Below are 24,761 nucleotides of genomic sequence, written 5' to 3' on the forward strand. Positions count from 1 at the left end.
GTCTTCAGCCCTGAGTTTAACAAAAATTACAATTGCAGCTCTCCCAGGGCTGTGATACAGAGGACAGCACTCGATCCTAGAGATCGTAAGACGCTTCAAAGTATCATGCTCATTATTCCCCGAAAATGTCAGTTCTTTTCCAAACATCCTGCTCTCTGCACATGCCGTTCCCTCTGCCTTCAGTGAACTCGGATTTACCAGAAATTACCTGCCCTATAAGACCCAGCCCAACTGTAACTTCTGATGTGAAGCCTTCCTTGACCCTCTATGCGTCACATGATAGAGTCACTCTACTTATCACCTGCCCCCGTCTCAATAAACATTTATTTATTGAAGACTCTTCTCTTCCCCACCCCCCCACTCCAGCTTAGACTTTAGCTGAGACACACTGCTGTCAGATGCAGCTAGCCTTTTTAAATTCAAATATATTCCTGTTGATACCAAGTGTTAGTTCTCATCTGATTTGGCATCTATGTTACATTTTCTTTCGGAAAGCTTGAGATTGCTTTTTTAAATATCTAAGTAAAAATATGCAGCCTGGTAGATGAAAAATGTCTTTGTCTGAAAGTCTCGGCTCTCTGAAAAAAACATCAGAAGACTGAACCGGCAGTCCCCCCTCGAGAGGTCACTTCGGCCATCCTCCTGCCGTCTTGCTCAGATGTGAATAGGAAACGGATGGGGAGATCCACTGGGTCTGAACATTTGGCATCAGTGGCCACCAGCCACGGGGTAGGAGACGCAGAAGCCAGAACCGGAGGTGACGGCAGTGGAGATGTGTGGCTTTGACAAGTGGGTAGACTGTTAAGATGTGTGGTGGTGAAAGCAAGCCCCAAGGGTGGGGAAGATGGGTCCAGAGGCAGGCTTGAGGGAAGAGGTTTTCTTGGAATACGAGCGAGTTGGACGTGTTTATTATACTGAGGGAAGGAGCCATGATAGCAACAGGGTAACTGGCAAGCAGATTCATAGTGGGTGTCAGGCCACAGGAGAGCAGTGAGCTTTGCAGACAGGGACTCTTTCCTCCTAGGCAGAGAAGAGGAGAGAAACGTGATCTCCATGTGCATCCATAGGTGGAAGATGTAGGTGGGGACTGAGTTCATGCTGATGAGCCTTGTCTTTGAGGTGGGATCCAAAGTGACAGGTGGGGGATGAGTTGGCCGGTGGAGATTTGGAGCTGCTACTGAGGGTGGGGTAGAACTGAGTGGAGGGGACAGGGAAGCGGAACAGAACAGAAAACATGATAGAAACACCTGACTCCAAGGGTCTGGGGTAATAGATCTTTTGTTAGGAATTCCCTCACCATCCCCGCACCACTGCCATGCCGCCCCCCCTCACCGCCCCGCCACCCGACACACACACACACACACACACACCCCACAACCACCATCACCACCTAATAAAGAAAGGAAATGGAGAGACAGAGAGAGCCAGCTCTTGGAATCAGAAGGGATACTTCCTTTCTCCGCCTACTTAATTATCTGGTTTTTTGAATTAGGGGTGGAAAGCAAACTCGCCTTGTTCCTATTCACGATTTCTCTCTTGAGTTTGCTCCCATTAATGAAACAGCTTAGTTTGGTTAGCTAACTGCATGCATGACTTCCAAAAACCACATCACAATGCAGGAGGAATGCAGCCTCTAGCAACGCTACAGCAGCTTAACCACATTGTTTAGAGAGAGGAGCAGGGCAGTGCCAGTGCCTCTGAAATCCATTTAAGATGTGTGAAAACACAAGATTGAAATTCTGACCTTTCCCCGAAGCTGAGAGAGTCTACTCCAGGGGGCTGTTTAGAAGACTGCAGCTACAGGCCTGGGCCCATCCACGTCTCCCCAGGACTCTTGGCCCCCAGTGGCCCGTCCAGTTGGGAATCCCTGCCTCTCTGTGTCCGTCTGTCCCTGAAGGCACCAGCCTGAAGGCAGCTGGGCACTTTGGAAGAGGAGATGCTGAGTAAAGAATAGCACTGGGGCCAGAAGAGAAGAGAGGTCGTCAGAGGGCAAAGAGAGGAAAAGGGGAAAACCTTATCTAAATCCTGTGGGTCCTGGTCAACGGTCAACAGTCACCCACTGCCTTTTCAGACTTGCATCAGAGAGGATACTCCACCCCCATGGGCTTTCTGATGCTAACCCGGATGTCAAAATGTTGGAGGCATGAGGAAGGGCATGGAGCTTGGGATTTGATTAACGTGCCTGTAGATGGTAGATAAATATAGCAGCCCTGGTTAAGAGTGCTGTGTGTGCTAGGCTGCCTCAGTTTAAATACTGCCTCGTCCGCTAACTTAAGTGGGGAGTGAACCTCCCTAAACCTCAGTTTTCCCATCTGTGTAAGTGGAGATAAAAGTACCTAGTCACATACATATTACAAAGATTGTATAGAGAGACATATAGAGCACTGCCTCCCCTACCTCAAAGAACGGGTTTATGGAAACTGCCAGAGTAGGAGAATTGCGGTTTGGAGAAATAAAGACCTTCCAGAGAACTGGGGGGAAGGTAGGGGCCACAACAGCAGCAAACCTATGAAATGTCTTGTGAAGATGTATTTTTAACTTCTCCTAAAATAGAGTTAAAAAAAAAAAATCCGTGACATTTAACACATATTAAATCACAAATAACAAGTGCTATCCAATTAATTTCGATTTACCATCCCTTGCTTTTATGAAGATTTTCAAGGTCTTCCTCTCCTTAAGTTTTAACAATTCAGATGTCGGCTCAGAGACAGATCAAGGAGTCCGCTGATTGGCTTGTTTGTTTTCGGGTTCGGGTCTCCGTCCATATACTCACTGTTCACTGCTTCCCTGGGCATTGTTCTCTCTGTTCCCCAGAGACCCAGGCTCAAGGTGCCTCAAAGAACAAACCTCATGCACCATCTGTGCACACAAGGTGCGGTCCTCCCCTGGGGCTCCCGGTCTCGGGAAACACTGCCTCTTACCTAGCCACCCAAGGAGAAGTCTGGACACTCACTCCAGCTCCTCCCCTTCGGCACCTCCCCAGACCCAGTCGTCCGCAGCACCACGCCCCTTGAATCCACCTGCCGCTTGAATCCAAGTGCGGCCGCTACCACCGCTTCCTGCCTGGTTTCCTCCCATCTAACCAGGCCACGCAAGGCAGCCAGAGCCGAGGCAAATCTGATTCTGTCGCTTCCTTTCTTTTAAAAAAATTTTTTTTTAACATTTTTATTTATTTTTGAGAGACAGAGCATGAGCGGGAGAGGGGCAGCGAGAGAGGGAGACAGAATCTAAAGCAGGCTGCAGGCTCTGAGCTGTCAGCACAGAGCCCTGATATGGGGCTTGAACCCACAAGCCGTGAGATCATGACCTGAGCAGAAGCCAGACGTTTAGCCAACTGAACCACCCAGGCGCCCTTGTTGCTTCCTTTCTTACTGCCTCTCAAGCCCCTCTAGCTCCATCCTCCGGGCCCCTGCCCCACAGATGCCGGTGACAGCAAACATCCTGTAGTCAGTCTCCCAGCCATTCCTTATGCACTATCCATGAATGCACCATGCCTTTCCACACACTGCTCCAATTGCCTGGAACTCTTCCCTCCACCTTCAACCTAACTCCTCTTGCCCTTGGCTACTCAGCTGAGGTTTAACCACTCCATGCTTCAGGTTTTTATCCCATAAAATGAGCATAATAATGGTACCTTCTTCACAGGTTGTTGGAAGAATGAATGAGTCAAACCACATAAAGCGTGAAAAACTGTGCCTGGCAGTTTGACAAATGCTAGCTATTATTATCCTTTCCAGGTAGCCTTGACCCTGAACCACACTCCCCAGGTTATGTGTTTCCATATTGCCCCACACTTCCCTCATCATGACCCTTAACAAATGGGACTCAAACTGAATCACTAGACTTAACATTCTAGGATCATATTTATCTCTGTCATTGCCCAGGAGCATTGTGGGGATGCGCTGAATGTTAGTTGAATGAATAAATATTCAGGCCAAGAGGCCCTTTTGCCTCATCCCAGATGACTTACAGAAACTCCTTCTCACTAGGGCTTCTGACAAAATACCCTGTGATGCTTGAGTTCCTGCCCCAGCTCTCACTAACCAGAGACAACCCCATCAACGCGCTGTGTTGGGGGCACGACAGACAGGGTTACTCTCTCTTTCACTTAAAAAAGGAAAAAAAAAAAAAAAAAAAACCACGAAGAGGGAAACGACTTAGTCATCACTGTCAACCTTGGCAAATAAACATTGCTATTACATACTCCAGAACTCAAGGAGCAACACATAATTAGGCACAGGTTCAATCAGCAGCAAGATGCAGGTTAGGTGAGAGCAGAAAATGAATGGCTCATTTGCACTGCAGAAGAGGTGAGGATGTTGATTTTCATGCAAACACTGTCTCTAAGATTCCCAATTAAATAAGCACATTAATATTTTTAAGGCCCAACTGAGGTGAAATGCTTTTTCTGAGAAAAGAAGCAAAGAAGCTGCATAGCTGTGTTTCAGAGTGCCAGGAGCAGATTTATTGTGACTTTACTTGTTTTCTGATTATAAACGTAATATATTTTCGGGTCGCCTGGATGGTTCAGTTGCTTAAGTGTTCGACTTAGCTCAGGTCATGATCTCATGGACCATGAGTTCGAGCCCCGTGCCGGGCTCTGTGCTGACAGCTCAGAGCCTGGAGCCTGTTTCGGATTCTGTGCCTCACTCTCTGCCCCTCCCCGACTCACATTGTGTGTGTGTCTTTCTCTCTCTCAAAAATAAATAAACATCAAAACAAAAATTTTAAGTAATATATTTTCATTGTGAACATCTTTAAAAATACAGAAAGCAATAAAGAAAATAAAAATCTCTAATAATCTTACACATATGGTCCTATCATCCATTTGATTCACTCTATTTATATTCAGTAACTCATTCAGCAAATGATCTCATCAGTCCCATGGCTTTAAATGCTGTCTTTATGTTCACGATTCTCAAATTAATATTTCTCACCCTGTCCACTCCAACAAGTTCCAGGCCTAGATGTCAAAGAGACAGAACCTTGTGGATATTTCATAGCATCAGACACTCAGATGAGCTATAGGAAACCTCTTGATTTCTACCCTCTCCTCAAAAAACTGTTTCTGTCTCTAACCTTCTCCACATTAGTAAAGGCCACTGTTATCCACCCAGGTGCTTAAGCCAAAAACTAAACATCGCACCCTACCTGTCACATGCATTTAATCCATCAACAAGTCTTAACTCTAAAAAAAACACCCAATTTCCTACGTGTCTCCCATCCCCACTGCCATCACTCAAGTGCCAGAGATCAGCATTTGTTGCTAGGGACAATGTACAACCAGTGCCCTAACTGATTTCTCTCTTTCTCTAGTCCTCAAATAGCAGTCACAATGATATCTGGTTACTTTCTTAAGCCTGATACCTAAAAGCAGGATGGCAAAAACATAAATAATTTAAAGCCTTCATTATATATATATATATATATATATATATATATATATATATATATCAGATTTACAGAAATCACCTCCCATTATCCACCATACCAGCAGGGTCTGAGTGTCTGGTTTTTAAGATAGTGTCCCCACTTGTACCACACACTTGGCCAAGAGCAAGCTTGGCTCTTTTCGCTGGTTTACATTTCTCCCTCTGCTACCGACAGAAGCAATGATTACTTCTTTGATCATTTCCTATCTGTATAGCAGTATGGATTTTCAATCTATGGCACAAGTGAATCAAAAATGTAGCTTTCAAAATATTTCCTCTCATAATTAAACTTCGTATCTATCTGGAACCCCCACGTTGTCTAGTAGCAGGAAACTCAAATCTATTTAATTCTAGATAAACTCAATCACGTAGGGGGTTTCTCTGTCTCCTCAAGCTTAAACTCAGTCGGTTTGGAGTTTCTCCACTCCTTCTTCTGTTCAGGACCTGGGGTTTCTCTAAATCAATTGGGATAGTGGGATAGGGAGTGACTTTATAGAATCCTAGTGACAGAAAAAAAGGGAGGGTGATTTGGGTTCACCTGTCACCTGCCTTTGCTGTAATATACTAAAAAGAACTTTTTCTCTTGTGATTTTGGGGGTTAGTCCCACTTTTATCAGCCGAGAGAGTTCCCCTTCACCGCTGTCAATTCTAGGTGTGTCAATTGGTCCAAGCAGTCCGCATCTGACCCTCTTTGGGTCACGGGGAATTGTCAGACCCTCCTCTATGGCAGTCTGGGGCCATGCAAGACAGAATGAGCTATCCTGGGCTCTCTCTGTGTCCTGCTGCCATTTTCTCTTTATTTCCAGCCCACCATACTACCTCTCTTGGGTTAAAGAGAGTTCTGCATGGAATGTTCTTCACGTTTTCCAAACCTGTCCAGCTGTTCTATCGTCTCCCGGCTCAAGGAGGAGACGGTTTAGTGCGGTAGACCTGGAGATCCACGGCTGCTGCCCAGATCCTTCTTTATGGAAGGACCAGCTGCAGGGAGTGAGGAGAATCAGCAAGCATGTCCCGCTATCAGCTCCTCCCAGATGCTCTTTGCACCTGATGCAAGGTCATGCTGTTGTCAAAGCAGCTTGTACCAAAGACTAAGGTGGAGAGTATAAAGTCCAACCATTCCGCCCAACAGAACAACTTTAGTAATATTTGCTCCAGAGTTCCCTACCGGCCAAGGCTTCCCTCTCAGTTTAACTTCTCCCTCTGTCCAATCCTGCTTTCTTGCCCTGCCTTTCATAGATGTTAATTCCTAATAAGCATTTTGCACCTCAAACTTCATCTCAAGGTCTACTTGCAGAGAACCCAACTGGTAACATTTGCTAGCTGAGCCATGTTCAGCGACCCTTGTCAGAAATGCTCATTGCAACTCTTGTTCCCCCTAAGAACCACCCCCCCCCTTCTCAGCTCAGCTCCTGGAATCTCTACAGACTTTACAGAACTAGACTATTCACTTTAAAAATATTTTTAATATATTTTTATATTTTGGAATTGTATATATTTCTTTATAGTTTATATATTTTTACATATCATCACACATGCTCCCCAAATCTATTGTAAATAGCACAGCATATGGCTTTTGGCATGAGAAAAGCCAAGCTTTTGAAACTCAAAAACCTTTCCTATTAACCTGTTTTCTTTGCCAGGACTTTGAAAAGGCTCTTTTGAAACTCAAGATTGAGAATTGATGCCTTTGTTCTCTTTTGTTTGGCTGTTGGCCTCCCTTCCTTGAGGCAATGAGTTTAGACTGCCCTAGCTGCTGCCTGAAATGATAGAAGGTTCCCATGGTATATTAGACACATGGAGGTTTGTGTGTGTGGAACATGGAAAATACTTGGGTTAACTTTAAAATCTCATTTTAACTTATTTGCCAAATACCTGTAGTCTTCTAAATACCACTGAAAACAGTTGGAGCTCACATCTGTGCTGGTTCTGAAACCTAAACATGGAAGGTGAAGCCACAGCAAGAGTGAGAGCTCTCTAAAATCATAACTGTCAGCATTTAAAGCTAAAAGATGTTCTACCAGGAACTTGGAAATAAATTTTCTCCCCAAAGAGATATGCAAAGTCACCTGAAAGTGACAGAGTAGCATTCAGAAGAGTAGGGCTGTAATACATCTCAAAGGATAGATGGTTCAGAAGATGGAGTTAGAACTGATACAGCAATATCAGAGAAGGAGTCTCAGAGGCACATGTGGACAGTCCTATTAGAAAGCCCTTGCCTACTGTGTAGGCTGATGGCTGCAAAATGTTTGTAGTGTTCTGGTACAGTGGTGGCCCTCAGTGAAACACTCTGTTCAGTCCCTTCCCTTGAATCTGGGCTGGTCCTGTGACATGCTTCAACAAACAGACAGCAGAAGTGATTCTGTGCCAGTTGTGGGCATCACCTTTTAGAAAATCTATCAGCTGAGCCCTGAGTCCCCATGCTAGGAGTCTGGCAACACTGATGGGGAGACTGTGGAAAAGCCACATGGAAAGAGGGGTTCTGAGATCATATGGAAAGAGAGGAGGTCCACCCATCCCAGCATCCCAGCTGAGCCAAACCCCCACTGATCAGCAATTTAAAACATCCACATGAGTGACCCTCAGTAAGACCAGGAGAAGAACTTTCCACAGAGCCCAGCTCATTTTGAAGAATTATATGAATCAATATCATTTTCTGCCTTAAGCTGCTAAATTTTGTGGTGGTTTGTTATGCAGATTTAGTCAATTGCAAGGAAGCTATAGCATACAGACCTAAAGTCTTCCGAGTTATGAAATGAATTTATCAGGCGTCCTCATTAATGCCATTAAGTATTCAATTTATCGCACTCTGTGCTAATTCACCCAACAACCTTCCAACCCATCCCCCAACCCTCTAGTCCCTGCCCTGCCAAGCAGTTTGGACATAGGGAAAAGAAGTCACTAGTAAAAGGCCAATGAGAGCTTTCTTTCTGGCTTGCGGATGGTTGACGTCCGTGTCCTCATGTGGCATTTCCTCAGTGTGTGTGGACAGAGAAAGAACAAGCGCTCTGGTCTCTTCTTATAAGGACACAATCTTATGGGATCAGTGCCCCACCCTTGTGACCTCATTTAACCTTAATGGCCTCCTCCTATGTCCTATCTCTAAATATAACCATACCTGAAAAATAGCCTCTCATTTCACAAGAACTCAGGAATGTTAATGGTTCCATTTGTGTCTCAACCTGATTAAGCTGGGGTTGGTAGCTGCTTGATCCCATTTTCATACTCTGTGCTTTCCTCTCCTGCGATAGACTGCTTCACTTGCACATTCACACACTGGATCACTTTTGTTGCAAAGCCATAGAGCTAGTGGGAGATTTGTATGAAATTGTATTTATAAAGAGAGGCTTCTCAAAAAGAACAATTCTTGAGAATGTAACCAAGTCAAAGAGACACATTTCTTCAGCGAAGGGAGGTGATTAGTTGAGGTACTTGTGATCTAATAATTACAGGTCGGTGGTGGGAGAACTCTCCCCAGATTGTCCCCCGTCATGCCCTTAGCCTTGGCATAGTTTAGAGGCCACTAGCTCTCCCACTCTGGATAGGTGACCTTGGGCAAGTCAATTAACTTTCCTAAGCCTGTTTCCTCATCCTGAAAACAACTTCCCTTCCAGGGCTATAATGTGGGAAGAAAGAGATAATGGATATGAAGGAGTACAGTTACATAATTACTTTGTTGAAGTGGCCAATCATCATAGGTTTCTGTGAGGCTGATCTTTTTCAGAGAAGACCTACCTAAAAGGATGATCAGGGATGGGTTTGCTGCTTTAAATGAACTTGCTTCATTTCCTATCCCGACCACTGAGGACAGCTGAAAGCTCATAGAGTCCATGAGGAAACCAAAGCTTGGTACCCATGTCAGAAGCAGCTCCTGGGTCTAAAGCAGTGTTTCCCAAGCTTTAACATGCCCCAGAGTCTCCTGGAAGCTTATTAAAACATCGATGACTGCATTCCACCCCCAGAATTTCTGGTTCAGTAGTTCTGGGGTGGGTCCCAAGTATTTCCACATCTAACAAGTTTGCAGGTGTTTCTGCTGTCCAGGAGACCACACTTGGAGAATCACTAACCTCAAAGAACTACAGACCTGACATAGTGTGTTGCTTCCCATGCAGCCCATTTTCACAGCAGAGCCAGCTCTATTCCCCGTCAGTAGAGAAGACATCTCTCATTTCACAAATTAGTAGGAACCTTTTCTCCTACTTTCCCAATCAGTGGTCAGAAGTGAAAGTCACTGGCTCATAGTGATTAAACTGTAGAGCTGGCCTGGCCAGTCATCCTGGGAAGAGGGTTTAACCACACACCTAAATGAATGTGTTTGATCAATAATTAAGTGAGCTGTTTCTGGAATGATTGTGCTGATGAAGCCATAGTCATGCTGCACAACATAGGAGGCAGTTAGGAGCGGTTTTGCTTGTTCATACTGGGTTCAAAAGGGCTTTGGGAGTTACAAACCTAGCCTCACAGAATAAACATAGTTTTTAAAGCAGGGAAATCAGCCATTACTGACAAGTAATGGTGAAGGAAATATAGTGCTGCTAAGTGTTGGTTTTGCAATCTTTCTCATACTTGAGAATTACCAAACTTGTGAAGTTGTGTCCAATTCCCACAACACTGAAAGTATCAGGTGCTTGCCTCCCTAGCCTTCCCTGCATTTAGGGGACTGATGGGGACTCTGTCCATCAGTGCACTGACTTCAGACTCCACTAGAAATTAAGAACCCAAGAAGCAGGGATCATGGAAAAACTACCTGCCAGTGGGCAGGTCTACTCTACTGAGTTTCTAGAAGCATCTGGGAAGAAGTCCCAGGGACATCACAAAGCATGTTGGTGGCTTCGGATGTGCAAGCTATGGCACCTGATGGCACGAAGGCTGCACTGGTGCCTTCACCAGGCCAGTGCTGGGCCCGGTTGGGCAGTGGTATTCTGCCTTATATAGCACCCAAGTCTCATGCTAGAGGTTTTTTTGGGTTTTTTTTGTTTTTTTGGTTTTTTTTTGCTGTTGTATTTCTAACTTTTGCTTGCAGCTAAGAGCCCGGTTCAATTTAGAATAAGTTCAACTCTAAAAGAAAAAAATAAACTCTGAAAGAAAAAAGAAACAAGTTTTGAGTTCTGCTCTTCCCTTTTTTGGCCATTTTGAGTAAGTCTCATAGCCTATCCAAGCCATAACTCCTTACATGGTGGTAGGGAAGAAGAGGAATCTCTTCCTATAGGTAGTGGAGGAATAAAATGAGATAAATATGTGAAAATGCTTTGAAAACCAAATTGTACCATGAAAATGTGAGTTAATATTTTTCTATAAATGCAGACTAACACATACGACCTCTCTGAGACTTTGTTTTGGCCCTTCCTCAAAATTAGTGATCCTTTGCTTCTCTATATCATCTGTACCTTGAAGCAGCTCTACTTAGAGCATTTTCACACTGAATTTTAGTGAGTTGTTTATTATCCGTCATTCCACTAGACTATGAGGTCCCCAAGGGTGGAGTCTTACTGATCTTTTATTTTCCCTCTGTTGTCTATTGGTATATAGCAGGTTTACAGTGATTGTCAACAGGATGAAATTTTTTTTAAAAAATTGCTAGGCCCTCCATGAATGTGCCAGGAAATCTCCAGCTCAGGTGCAACTCTCACTTTTTTCCTTTGCAACACTTTTGGAATCTGTCGCGAAGAGCCCCAGTGGACAAGGGAGTGATCAGATGTAGTATGCTCCTGGCGAGGCGACCAGTTGTCCTACAGGTGCAAGTGACGGACACAGCAGAGGAAAAGTGTCTTAATTGGTAGCGTGAAAAACATTTCCCAGGTGCTAGCCTGGGTTGTAAGTGCCATCTGTCCTGCCACAGAGGATTAAAGGGAAGAATACCTTTCTCTGGATTCTGGGGACAGTGTAGGCATCAAGATGAGCTGTTGATATTAACTTGTCTGTGTTCCACCTGGATAATTGCAGGCGAGGGAATCTGTCTAGGGTTTCCATTTTGAAAGCAAATGGATGATGCAGTGGCAGATCTCTTGTTCCCAGGTGTTTGGTTGCATTTGTTAAAGGGTTTTCTAGGGAGAATGAGAATTAAATATTTTTTTGGACTATCCTGGAAGATTTTGTGTCAATATACTCCATGCTATTTGATGTTTGATCTCCCAGTAGCGGAAGAAATGAAATGTACTTCTTCATTCTTGGCCTGTCTTTTCTTAAATAGCCTTTTGCATTCATTTTATGCACTCTATAATTATTGAGTTCCCGTGAAAGGGCCAAGTCCTGTATTGGGTCCTGTGGTCACTAAGGAAGATATGACATTGTTTCTGAAGTCAGTAAATTCACTGTCTTGGATGGGAGGTGAGGTAGGGGCTCAGCCATGGAAACAAAATACAACATAATATAATGAACAATAGAGGTGTATACGAAGAATAGAAAGAGGGAGAGAAAGAAAGAGAAACAGAGAGAGAGACAAAGAAAGAAAGGAAAGAGGAAGAGGAAGAAAATACCCTCAGCCATGTCCAGGGATCATAGTCCCTGTGGTTGTATCCCCTGCCTCCTCCCTCATTCTGTTTGAAAACTGCCTCTTCCCCATCATTGAAGTACCAGCAGAACCATTAATTATAGTGCTTCTCTACTGTCCAGAAGTCACGTAGTCCAGACCTGGCCAACAGTATCATAGCCTGGCCATCTTTCTATCTTCCATGATTGATACAAGGATAGGACACAACCAAAAGAAGGTCTCTCTATGAGACTGGCTATAAGGGCACAGAGAAAGAGAGGGTTGCTCTGTCTCCTGAGATCTGGAACTGGACATGGCCATACAAACATGGAGCTGCTGGAGGTCTTCTGTCTTCATTAGGATTGGCCAGGCTATGCTGTGCTGACAACTTCTAAACCTTAGTAGCCAATAGCAAAGGCTTATGTTTTGTTCATACTTCTAGTCCACTGGGTCAGCTGAGAGATCAGTTCAAGTTCCCTCCCCTTATGTGGGACTAAGTAGCTTCTAATTCAAATTTTGTTGGTCACCATAGAAGAGGAAAAAAAAAAATCATGGAATGGTCATGTGCTGCCAATTAAATGTTCTAGCCCAGAAGTGACACATATCACCTCTGCATACGACTCATTAGCCAGAACTATTTCTGTGATCCTACCCCATCACAAGTGGTCCAGGAAATGTAAATCATCCATGTTCCCAGAAGGGGGGGATAATTAGAAATACTTGGAAGATAGCAGAACTGATATACAGGAATCTGTTGTGTGCATATATATAAATGTACATGTATATATAGATGTGTGTGTATATTTGTGTATATGCATATGCATATCGACATATATATCTCTTTACAAAAATAAATATGTGTGTGTATGTCTATGGGGGAAGAATAGAGAAAGAAATAGGAGTATACGTATGGATGGATATAGGAAAGAGAGAAAGATCTCTGTTGGCATTTAGGCTAGAAGATCCCTTTCAGTTACTTTGGCCAATAAAGTCTCTCTTGTCTAAGCTAGTTTGCTTTTGATTTCTGGCATATACACTCAATTGTCCTGAAAAACATAGGAATCACATAAGGTGCAAGAATAAATCCACATCTGAGCTTTGGTTTCTCACCTAAGGGAGGGCTGGGTGCTCCAGAAATGAGAATGATACAAGCAACACGAGGAAAGAATAAGGCACCATCTTGGGAATGTTGAGATGCCTGATACAATTGCATTTTCACTGCACAGTCCAGATGATTCTGAATATGCACAAGTTTGAGAACCTATGCTTTAAAGAATACCCAATGATTCACATCTCAAAAGTCTCCCAACTTTGTTACTTCATTAGAGCAATATTCTAGAAACTTAATATCCATTATCCATCACACTGACCCTGTGAAAACGCACCTTTTAAAAAATTCAACTGCAGGGGCACCTGGGTGGCTCAGTCGGTTAAGCATCCGACTTTGGCTCAGGTCGTGATCTCGCGGTTTGTGAGTTCAAGCCCTGCGTTGGGCTTTATGCTGACAGCTCAGAGCCTGGAGCCTTCTTTGGATTCTGTGTCTCCCTCTCTCTCTGCCCCTCCCCTGCTCATGCTCTGTCTCAAAAATAAGTAAAACATTTAAAAAATTAAAACAAATTAACTGCATATCCTTGGCTTTCAATGGCTGTAAGCTTCTTGAAAGAAGGGCTAAACAATTAATTTATCTAATTATTTTCCTAAGTTAAGGGAATTCCTCGCCTAAGACAAAGGCTGGCACCTGTGGTTGAGCTAATGCTTTTCCTTGACACCCACAAATGAAGAGTCAACGAATCATGAATATGCACACAAGTATTACTGCTAAGTTGTTTTGGTTTGTTTTTTGGTGGGGGAAGCATCATATACATTCATAAACATCAGGATGTTAATGCCCCTTCATCTAATCCACACGTGAATCTCATGCCCTACACCTGATGAAGTAAATAAAAGTCAATGAAGAACAGCAGCTTCATCTTTAGCAATAGCAATAAAAATAGTAACATCCCTTTATTATGTAACTTCTCTGTGTCTAGCTCTATGCGGAGCATTTATGTGCTTGATATGATTATCGTTCAGAACACCCCTGTGATAACTATGGTCATCCCCATTTTAGAGATGAAGAAATTGAAGCCCCAGAGAGTCTGAATAATTTAACTGCAGCTAGTGAAGTCAGGATAGGAACCCAGCTGTTTCTTTTCCACCACACTTACCTCTCTGCCTCTCCAATTCCCCAATCCCCTACTCCAAAATCCACTCTCAGTGTGCACAGCTGGGGGAGTGAGTTTCTGGCCTTTGTGGCTTTTACAGTGGAGGGTGAGCTTCTGGCAAGGAAGTTAGGGCAGACAGGGGATGGCTGTTAGGAAGGTAGCCAGCAGCAGCTGCCCCTCCATGTCACATGGGACAAGGCTGAAGATACTTGGAAGTGTTTACTCCAGAGGGGAGAATAATGAAGAGGGTGTGGCTGTCCTCTCCAAACATCTTAAGTCTCTCATAGGAGGCCTTTTGAAGGTAAACCTAGGACAATGGTGATGTCAACAAGCATCTTCTAACACCCGCAATGAAGAGAATGGACTTGAACAGAGGGGAGGTAACTCAAGAGGTTCAGACGGATGGAAAGGTGGCAGACCATGGAGAAGTGGGAGCGTTCTGTGGGCAGGCACACCTGGATTGATCTAGCTCTGCCCCATCTCAGCTCTGTGACACAGGACAGATCATTTAAACTGTGAGTCTCTCTTTCTTCATTAAAAATTAAGCCCAATAATACCTATTCTACAGGCTTACTGTGAGGATTAGAGGTAATACGTGTTCAGAACTGCCACCGAGCAATGGAAATGATGATACTACAATCATTGCTATGGAGTGGACCTCTCTGTTAACATAGTCGGTATACATTTAAGAATCAAACAGGAAGAGTGGAGTAGTGAAATGTATTACCTGTGGATATCCCACAAGGTAAGAGGTCTTTATTAACCACAAACTCCCAAAACATGGAACAATTTTCTTGGTGATAGCAAGACACTTTTGAGAGCTGATTGGTGGGCAGTGGTGGTCTTTTTACAGGAACTGTTTGCTTTGTGTGTGTTGTGGGCGGGGATGGAGAGGTTCCACCATTACATACACATTATCTCCACTAAGGGATCAAGTTACTCTTGGACATAACCGCAGCAAGCCTGTTATCTACCCTCAATCTCTATAAAATTCTCACCACTGAGTTTACAGTTGATTGATTGTTCATTCCACATACTATAATTGCTTCATTAGAGGCTTCAGATGGCTCATTGTGTTGGCAACTTCCTACAAAACTGTGCACAATCAGGGCCAGACACATGCCACTTGAGTCATCAGGAATGGAAGCGTTTGTTTGTTTGTTTGTTTGCATGTGTGTTTATTTTCAAAAGGCAGCATATTACAAGAGGTTTAATTCTGAGGCCAGGTGTGATCCCGCCAGATGGGGGACAGCCCATGGGCAAACAGAATCCCTCCCTCTGTGATCTCAGCCACGGCAGGGCGGTAGCCACCATCCATTTAGTGATGACTCCCTGATTCCTAGCTCCAGCCCTGGTCTCTCTCCTGAACTTCACACTGAGATAAGCAAATAGTTCCAGACACCGGTCCCCCATCATTTAGATTACGCCACAGGTATGATCTACTCAACATCTGCTCTACTGAATGTTTGATCCCCAATGCATACTGACCCCCCTGAAGCCTGTATTCTCTCTCCTGCTCCATCCCAGTGAGCCAAGCCAGTATCCACTCACAAGCAGGTGTCTGCTCATGGCCTACGTGTCTGCCTTCCCCTTGTCCTCCGCACCTGATCACCATGCCCTGAGAACTCCTTCTACTCCATTTTTCTCAGCTGGTCCTCTGTCATTTCCATGGTCACGTTCTTGGACTAAGCTGCCGCTATCTCTTCCATGGAATACAGCGACAGCCTCTTCTCCTTGAGCTCCATCATTTAAAGCCCTTCCCAAACTTTCCAACATCCTTAGCAAAAAGTCTTAAGTGACCATGTTACACCAGATTATACTTTTTCTCAGCACTATGTATTCTTTTCTTTTAAAAAAGTCCCTATTTCTCATAACCCTCACTCCTCCCTGATGTGGGGCTGTGTCTTTCTCATTCACCATGGATTAACCTCCTGATTAGCAGGCTGTCAGTCCCAGAGAAGGAGCCAGGAACTACCCACTGACCTGTTACCATGAAGAGAAGTATATGGTATTCCTGTGAGCTGGCTTTTCACCCCCTACACCAAGGTGACTTCAGGGAGGCAGAGAGGGACATTTCACAAATCAAATGGGCAAAACATAACAAATCAGCCTACTCTGAGAGTGGGATACAAGGCCCCTCACAAATGTGCCTCTGTGGCCTCAGCTCCACCAAATCCAACCATCTTCTCCCACCTCTATCACTGTGCAGTCTGTGCCCACGTGGAAGGAGTTTTCTCTGTTCCATAAGCACCCCACGCACTCCTAGCACCATTGCTTTAACGTATATTGTTCGTCTGCCAAGGGGGCCTTTTCTCTCTTTCCCCACCTGTGGAAATTCTATGTATGCTCAAGATGTCAGTTCAGTTCTCCTCCTATGTCTCAGTCAGCTTGGGCTGCCATAAAATCTTACCACAGACTGGGTGACTTAGCAGATATTTTTTCCTCACAGTTCTGGAGGCTTGAGTCCAAACTCAAACTGCTGGCCTGGTGGGGTTCTGGTGAGGACTACTCTCTTCCCAGCTTGCCTTATCACTGCCTCCTCACCTGCTGGAGAGAGAGAGCTAGCAAGCCCTCTGTGTCTCTTGTTATTAGGGTGCAAATCCCATCCCAAGGGCCCCGCCCTCGTGGCCTCATTTAACCCTAACTGCCTCCCAAAGGCCCCACCTACAAATACCATCACACTGCGGGGTTAGGGCTTTAACATATGACACTGGGGGACACATAACATCCCTCTGTGCTACCTTCATGCTCTACTGTGTACAATCATTCTGATGGCTGTGAATGTTGAGTACTTGCTATGGCTTTCATGTTCTTTATTTCTTTTGATTCTCACTGCTATCCTAAAAAGGTCATACTTTGGTCTCCACCTTAGAAATGAGAAAAAAGTTTCCAAGTGGATGGACCATTTTCCCAAAGTCATGCAACCACCAAGTGGAGGCCAAGTGGAATCAGGAGCTCCTGACCCCACAGCCAGGGTTATCCACTCTCCCCTACCACCTAGACCTGGAGTTGGTGAATGTTTTCTGGAGAGGGCCAGGTAGACAATATTTTAGGTTTTATGGTCCACACATTCTCTGTCATAACTACCCACCTCTGCCATTGTATGCAAAAGCAGCCTTAGACAATAAATGAATGAATGGACATTGCTATGTTCCAATAAACTTTATAGATTCTAGATTTTGAATTTTGTTTCATGTGTTATGAAATAGTCTTCTTTTGATTCCATGCCCCCTGCAACCATTTAAAAACATAAAAACCAGTCCTAGCTCACAGGCTGTACAAAAACACACAGCTTGCAGATTCCTGTTCTAAACAACTACAGTGAATGTTAATAGTATTTTTTAATTTTTTATTAATTTTTTAACTTACACCCAAGTTAGTTAGCATTTAGTGCAATAATGATTTCAGGAGTAGAATCCAGTGACTCATCCCCTACATATAATACCCAGTCCTCATCCCAACAAGTGTCTTCCTTAATGCCCCTTGCCCATTTAGCCATCCCCCCACCCACAACCCTTCTAGCAACCCTTAGTTTGTCCTCTATATTTAAGAGTCTCTTGTGTTTTGCCCACCTCCCTGTTTTTATATTATTTTTGCTTCCTTTCCCTTATGTTCATCTGTTTTTTATGTTAAAGTCCTCATATGAGTGAAGTCATATGATATTTGTCTTTCTCTAATTTTGCTTAGCATAATACCCTCTAGTTCCATCCACATTGTTGCAAATGGCAAGACTCCATCCTTTTTGATTGCTGAGTAATACTTCATTGTATATATATATATGTGTGTGTGTGTGTATACACACACACACACATATACATATACACACATATATGTGTGTATATATGTATATATATATGTATATGTATATGTGTGTGTATATGTATATGTGTGTGTATACACACACATATACCACATCTTCATATGTGTGTGTATATGTATATGTGTGTGTATACACACACATATACCACATCTTCTTTATCCATTCATCTGTTGATGAACATTGGGCTTTTTGCATACTTCGGCTATTGTCAATAGCGCTGCTATAAACATTGGGGTGCATGGGTCCCTTTGAAACAATACTTAGGTAAATACTTAGGAGTGCAATTACCGGGTTATAGGGTAGTTCTACTTTTAATTTTTTTAAATACTGTTTTCCAGAGTGGCTGCACCGGTTTGCATTCCCACCAACAGTGCAAAACTGTTCCCCTTTCTCTGCATCCTCACCAACATGTGTTGTTGCCCAAATTGTTAATTTTAGCCATTCTGACAGGTGTAAGGTGATATCTCATTGTGGTTTTGATTTGTGTTTCCCTGATGATGAGTGATGTTGAGCATCTTTTCATGTGTCTGTTAGCCATCTGGATGTCTTCTTTGGAAAAGTGTCTATTCATGTCTTTGCCCATTTCTTCACTGGATTATTTGTTTTTTACGTGTTGAGTTTGATAAGTTCTTTATAGATTTTGGATACTAACCCTTTATCTGATATGGCATTTGCAAATATCTTCTCCCATTCTGTTGGCTGCCTTTTAGTTTTGCTGATTGTTTCCTTTGCTAATGCAGAAGGTTTTTATCCTGATAAGGTCCCAATAGTTCATTTTTGCTTTTGTTTCCCTTGCCTTCAGAGATGTGTTGAGTAAGAAGTTACTGAGGCTGAGGTCAAAGGGGTTTTTGCTTGCTTTCTCCTAGAGGATTTTGATGACTTCCTGTTTTACATGTTTTCATTCATTTTGAGTTTACTTTTGTGTATGGTGTAAGAAAGTGGTCCAGGTTCATTTTTCTGCATGTTGCTGTCCAGTTTTCCCAACACCATTTGCTAAAGAGACTGTCTTTATTCCATTGGATATTCTTTCCTGCTTTGTCAAAGATTAGTTGGCCATACATCTGTGGGTCCATTTCTGGGGTCTCTATTCTGTTCCATTGATCTGAGTGTCTGTTTTTTGTACCAGTACATATTGTCTTGATGATTAGAGCTTTGTAATACATGTTGAAGTCAAGGATTGTGATGCCTCCAACTTTGTTTTTCTTTTTCAGGATTGCTTTGACTATTTGGGGTCTTTTTTGGTTCCATACAAATTTTAGGATTGTTTTTTCTAGCTCTGTGAAGAATGCTGGTGATATTTTGATAGGGATTGCATTAAATATGTTGACTGCTTTGGGTAGTATCGACATTTTAACAATGTTTGTTCTTCCAATCCATGAGCATGGAATATTTTTTCATTTTTTTTTTTTTTTTTGTCTTCTTCAATTTCTTTCATTAGCTTTCTTTTTTTTTTTTTTAAACGTTTATTTATTTTTGGGACAGAGAGAGAGAGCATGAACGGGGGAGGGGCAGAGAGAGAGGGAGACACAGAATCGGAAGCAGGCTCCAGGCTCTGAGCCATCAGCCCAGAGCCTGACGCGGGGCTTGAACTCACGGACCGTGAGATCGTGACCTGAGCCGAAGTTGGACACTCAACCGACTGAGCCACCCAGGCGCCCCTCATTAGCTTTCTGTAGTTTTCAGCGTATAGATTTTTCACCTCTTTGGTTAGGTTTATTTCTAGGTATATATGGTTTTGGTGCAATTGTAAATGGGATCGATTCCTTGATTTCTCTCTGTTGCTTCATTATTGGTGTATAGAAATGCAACCAATTTCTGTGCATTGATTTTATATGCTACGACTTTGCTGAATTCATGGATCAGTTCTCATAGTTTTTCGGTGGAATCATTTGGGTTTTCCATATAAAGTATCATGTTGTCTGCGAAGAGTGAAAGTTTGACTTCCTCCTTGCCATTTTGGATGCTTTATATTCCTTAGTGTTGTCTGATTGCTGAGACTAGGACTTCCAATACTATGCTGAATAACAGTGGCAACAGTGGACATCCCTGTCATGTTCCTGACCTTAGGGGGAAAGCTCTCAGTTTTTTCCCCCTTGAGGATGATATTAGCAGTTGGTCTGTCGTATATGGCCTTTGTGATCTTGAGGTATGATACTTCTATCCCTACTTTCTTCAGGGTTTTTATCAAAAAAGGATGCTGTATTTTGTCAAATTCTTTTTCTGCATCTATTGAGAGGGTCATGTGGTTCTTGTCCTTTCTTTTATTAATGTGATATATCACATTGATTGACTTGTGGATATTGAACCAGCCCTGCATCCCAGGTATAAATCCCACTTGATCATGGAGAACAATTCTTTTAATGTATTGTTGGATCTGGTTGGCTAGTATCTTGTTGAGAATTTTTGCATCCATGTTCATCAGGGAAATTGGTCTGTAGTTCTCCTTTTTAATGGGGTCTTTGATTTTGGAATCAAGGTACTGCTGGCCTCAGAGAATGAGTTTGGAAGTTTTCCTTCCATTTCTATTTTTTTGGAACAACTTCCAAAGAATAGGTGTTAACTCTAATATTTGGTAGGATACTCCTGAAAAGCCATCTAGCTCTGAACTCTTGCTTTTTGGGAGATTTTTTATTACTAATTTGATTTATTTACTGGTTATGGGTCTGTTCAAATTTTCTATTTCTTCCTGTTTCAGTTTTGGTAGTTTATGTTTCTAGGAATTTTTCCATTTCTTCCAGATTGCCCAATTTATTGGCATATAATTGCTCATAATATTCTCTTTTATTGTTTGTATTTCTGCAGTGTTGGTTGTGATCTCTGCTCTTTAATTCTTGATTTTATTTATTTGGGTCCTTTCTTTTTTCTTTTTGATCAAACTGGCTAGGGGTTTATCAATTTCGTTAATTCTTTCAAAGAACCAGGTCCTGGTTTCATTGATTTGTTCTACTGTTTTCTTGTTTGTTTTTCATCAGCATTGGTTTCCACTCTAATCTTTATTATTTCCCATCTTCTGCTGGTTTGGGATTTTATTTGCTAGTTCTTCTTTCAGCCCTTTAAGATGTAAGGTGAGGTTGCATATCTGAGACCTTTCTTCCTTCTTTAGGAAGGCCTGGATTGCCATATACTCCCCTCTTATGACCGCCTTTGCTGCATCCCAGAGGTTTTGGGCTGTGGTGTTATCTTATTCACTGGATTCCATGTACTTTTTAATTTCCTCTTTAACTTCTTGGTTAACCTATTCATTCTTTAGTAGGACATTCTTTAGTCTCTAGGTATTTGTTGTCTTTCCAATTTTTTTTCTTGTGGTTGATTTCAAGTTTCAGAGCATTGTGGTCTGAAAACATGCACAGTATGATCTCGATCTTTTTATACTTCTTGAGGGCTGATTTGTGTCCCAGTATGTGATCTATTCTGGAGAATGTTCCATGTGCACTTGAGAAGAATGTGTATTCTGCTGCTTTAAGACAAAATGTTCTGAATATATCTGTTAAGTCCATCCTGTCCAGTATGTCATTCAAGGTCATTGTTTCCTTGTTTTCTGCTTAGATGATCTGTTCATTGTTGTAAGTGAGGTTTGGGTCCCCTACTATTATGGTATTATTGTCAATGAATTTCTTTATGTTTGTGATTAATTGACTTATATATTTGGGTATTTCATGTTGGCAACATAAATGTTTATAACTGTTAGATCTTCTTGATGGATAGACCCCTTAATTATGATATAATGCCCTTCTTCATCTCTTGTTACAGTCTTTATTTTAAAATCTAGATGGTATGATATAAGTATGGCTATTCCAGCTTTTCTTTGCCACGATAGATGGTTCTCCATCCCCTTACTTTCAATCTGAAGGTGACTTTAGTTCTAAAATGGGTCTCTTGTAAACAGCATATAGATGGATCTTGTTTTCTTATCCATTCTGTTACCCTATGTCTTTTGATTGGAGCATTTAGTCCATTGACATTTAGAGTGAGTGAAAGATATGAACTTATTGCCATTATGTTGCCCATAGAGTTGGAATTTCTGGTGTGTTCTCTGGTCCTTTCTAGTCTTTGTTTCTTTTGGTCTTTTTTGTTTTGTTTCCTCTTTTCTCTCCTCAGAGAGTACTCCTTAAAATTTCTTGAAGGGCTGGTTTAGTAGTTATGAACTCCTTTAGTTTTTGTTTTTCTGGGAAACTCTTTATCACTCCTTCTATTTTGAATAACAGCTTTGTTGGATAAAGAATTCTTGGCTGCATATTTTTTCTAATTCAGCATGTTGAATATATCTTGCCACTCCTTTCTAGCCTGCCAGGTTTCTGTGGATAGGTCTGCTGTGAACCTGACCTTCCCTCATAGTTTAAGGACTTTTTTTTCCCTTGCTGCTTTCATAACTCTTTCCTTTATTGTGTATTTTTGAATTTGATTATGATATGCCCTGTTGATGGCTGGTTTTTGTTGAATCTCATGGGAGTTCTCTGTGCTTCATGGATTTTGATGTCTGTGTCTTTCTTCAGGTTAAGAAAGTTTTCTGCTATGATTTGATCACATAAACCTTCTACCCCTTTTTATCTCTCATCTTGTTCTGTGACCTCTATGATTCGGATGTTATTCCTTTTTAATGAGCCACTGAGTTCTCTAATTCTTATATTATGCTCTTTTGCCTTAGTTTCCCTCCTTTTTTCTGCTTTATTATTCTGTATAAGTTTGTCTTCTGTATCACTGATATGCTGCTCTGCTTCATCCATCCTTGCCTCTGTGGCATCCATTCGAGATTGCATCTCAGTTATAGCATTTTTAATTTAGTCCTGACTAGATTTTAGTTCTTTTATCTGCACAGAAAGGGATTCTATGCTTTTTTCAACCCAGCTAGTGTTCTTATTATCATGATTCTAGATTCTTGTTGAGATATCTTGCTTATATCCGTGTTGATTAAGTCTCTGGCTGTCATTTTTTCCTGTTCTTTCTTTTGGAGTGAATTCCTTTACGTCATCATTTTGGAGGAAGAAAAATAATTAATAAAATTAAAAATAAAATTAAAAAATTAAAACAACACAAAAAAATCAAATAAAGGAAGCTAAATTCTAGGTGTGTTTTGGTCTAGTTGTTGAAAGAAGCTTGATAGAATAGAGAAAAAAGGGAAGAAAAGGAAAGGAAAAAATGGGGAAAACAGTAGGAAAACGTTTAAAATTTTAAAAATGTATACAATAAAATAGAATAGAATGAAATGAAGAAAGTAAAATAGACTTTAAAATTTACAAAAATAAAAATATAGAAGAAAAATTAAAGAAAAATTATTTTTATAAAAATGGAAAATAAAAATAGATTTTTTCTCTTTCTGTATCCAAGAATAAGAAAAGAAAAAAAAATGAATAGATGGACCAGTGAACAGAATTAAATCCAAATGAAATTACATCCAGTTTTGCTCAGAAGTCAAACTATGAAGCACTTTATAGTCCATAAACTAAGAGGATGGAGAGACTTGTGGTGGTCCTCTAGGGCTTGCTTGGCACAATTGGATGGGGCTTGGTATAACAGCTCCGTTCTCCACTAAGTGGCATTGCTTAGCTTACTGTGGTAGATCTGTGTGATGCATGTAGGCATGTATGTGCATGCGTGGGAGAGGTGAAAATGGCATCACCCAGCTTCCCAGTCTCTAGCATCAGAACTCTGTACTCTCGCCAATCAGCAATCAAGCAGCTCTCCTTTGTCTCTGCCTTCTGTCCACTCCCTGCTTCTACACTGTCCGTGACCAAGCCGTCAGCCTGCCAAGCGGCACCTCCCTCCTGAACTTTATCTCAGATGGGTTCTGTGTTTCCAAACCCCTCACTTTTGAGGGCCCTGCAGCTTGAACTGCTCCTCCAACCCTATGGGGGAGGGTCTCGCTGAGCAATGGCTGGGTGCTGTCCTGTTTCCAGGAGTGCTCATTTGACCATGCCACTACAGAGGCCCAGAGATTGTGGCCAAGTGCCAGCCTGCCCCAGAAAAATTTTGCATGATTGTGTAGCAGCAGTGGGTCCAGGGGCTATGGTAAATCACAATACACATCTGACACCAGGCTTCACTGCACCCTCGTGTCATTCTAACACCAGCAAACATGGCTGTAATCTGGGGTTTTTGGGGACCTTTGCCTGTGGGGAGGCAGCACAGCCTCTACCAGATGTCCCCCCAGCAGGGGAACTGCCTCTCCTCATGTAGCCAGAGGACCCCCTCAGACAATACTGTCTGTTCCTAGGGATTCACCCTTCCCAGCAGAACACCACCAGGTATCAAACTGTGGAGTTTCTGACTCTGCACTCCCCTGTTTATAGAGCCTTAATGGTATTGAAACCCTCTCCTTTCTCCTCTCTCCCTTTCTTGCAGTTCCTTGCGGGTGTTTCCACTCTTTCTCTTTCTCTCCAGCTGCTTTCAGGGAGGGGGTGCTTTTCCTGTACTCTCCCCACTGTCTCCGTCCTCTCTCTGGAAACAAAAACAGTTCCCTACCCTCCGCAGCTTCTCTCTCCCAGTTCACCTCTCTGTGCCACGTACCTGCCAAGGTCTGTGGCTCAAGTTAAGCAGATTGTTGTGTTAGTCCTCAGATCAATTTTCCAGGTGTGCAAGATGGTTTGGTGCTGATCTTGCTGCATTTCAGGGACAAGAGAAGCAGTGAACTTCTATGCTGCTCTGCCGTCTTGGCCACTCCCCATAGTAATTATTTTTACACAGTGTCTCTCTTCTCCAATATCTCCTGACCCCCTCAAACAGGGATACATAATACTCCTGCCATGTATCCAATGGCCCTCTTAACATTTCCCACCTCAGGGTCTTATCACTTGTCAACCCCTCTGCCTGGAATGTGTGCCCCACATACACATCAGGGCTGC

The 24,761-nt window shown here is 42.6% G+C and overlaps 1 long non-coding RNA gene across 1 annotated transcript in view; it reads right to left on the reverse strand.

Annotated features, from left to right (window-relative positions):
• Positions 1-361: 361 nt before the first annotated feature.
• Positions 362-24,761, reverse strand: part of LOC147574973 (uncharacterized) — a 211,276-nt gene continuing 186,876 nt past the window's right edge. Inside the window, exon 3 of the long non-coding RNA XR_015242929.1 lies at positions 362-1,194. This is a non-coding gene — a long non-coding RNA (uncharacterized LOC147574973). The remainder of the gene's footprint in view (positions 1,195-24,761) is intronic.

This window comes from Puma concolor, chromosome D4 (assembly GCF_028749965.1).
Source record: "Puma concolor isolate L17-30 chromosome D4, mPumCon1.1.hap2, whole genome shotgun sequence".
NCBI lineage: Eukaryota > Metazoa > Chordata > Mammalia > Carnivora > Felidae > Puma > Puma concolor.